The following is a 1,321-nucleotide window of genomic DNA, read 5'->3' on the forward strand; positions in this document are numbered from 1 at the left end:
AAGCACATTTTTGTGTGTGTATACATGTTCACCAGTAATGATGCAAGTGGAGATTCATTAGTGATTTAAATATAAGCTAGGTTATCACTAGTTAATATCCATCGATAGACTAAATCTCCATGAAATTTTCTAACTCTTTGAAAAACATTAACATTAATGGGCTGTACTATCACTGCATCTTTCAGTAGTGGATCCCTAACTTTAATTGCCTATAGTTTGACATTGTACTTCCTTCTGTGAGTCTGCAGTGAATTAAAACTGGTGATTCTGACTTGTGGCTTTCTGATGGAGGGTAACTATTCTATATTCCTTCTCTACTGCTTTCAGGCTCTATTTGATCACCTTTTTTTGTGGAGCTCCAAATGCTTTAGCTGTACATTATATAAAGAACATATTTCAACCTTCTGATCAGTTTAGTTTCTCTTTTCTCTATCTTTTCTATTTTTATGATACCCTTTTGAAATGAGTTCACCATATAGTACCCAGTACTACAAATCTGGCTCTACTGTAGATCTGTATAACAGCATTATGGTACTTGCCACTGTGTTTTCAATTTCATTCCTAATAACTCCAAACATTGAGACTGCCTGTTTCACTACTATCATATACCAAGTGGCCATTTTCAGTGAACACTGGTCCCCAAGTTCTTTTCTGGCCATTACAGTCCTTTCCATTCCCATTAGTATGTGCATTTGGAAATGGTCTGTCCCACTATGCTGTATGGACCAGGGTGTGGAACAGGTTTATTCTGCAGTGCCATGGAACAGCTTGCCACATCTCATGTGCAAAGGTTTCCATTTGCACCATTTTAAAACTTTAAGAACATAAGAGAAGCCAATGTTGGATCAAGGCAATGGCCCATCCAGTCCAACACTCTGTCACACAGTGGCCAAAAATACCAGGTGCCATCAGGAGGTCCAGCAGTGGGGCCAGGAAACTAGAAGCCCTCCCACTGTTGCCCCCCCCAAACACCAAGAAGACAGAGCATCACTTGCCCCAAACCAAGAGTTCCTACCTATACCTTGTGGCTAATAGCCACTGGACCTCTGCTCCATATGTTTATCCAGGGTCATTTCCTGCTGGAGCATGGCAGACCTGCGCAGGCAGATGGGCCAGGGAAGGCCTGCAGAGCCCACCACTGCCTGGAGAAGATCGGGCAGGGAATCCACTCATGTTTGCATGCCTGCCCTTTGTCAGGAGGTGTGGCATATGCAAATAAGGTATGCAAATGAGCTCCTGCACCTCTACGAAATGACCCCTGCCTAAACCACATAGGGTTTTAAAGGTCAAGACCAGCGCATTGAATTGTGCTCAGAAACTC

This window comes from Gekko japonicus, unplaced genomic scaffold, assembly GCF_001447785.1.
Source record: "Gekko japonicus isolate JY-2015 unplaced genomic scaffold, Gekko_japonicus_V1.1 scaffold1785, whole genome shotgun sequence".
NCBI lineage: Eukaryota > Metazoa > Chordata > Lepidosauria > Squamata > Gekkonidae > Gekko > Gekko japonicus.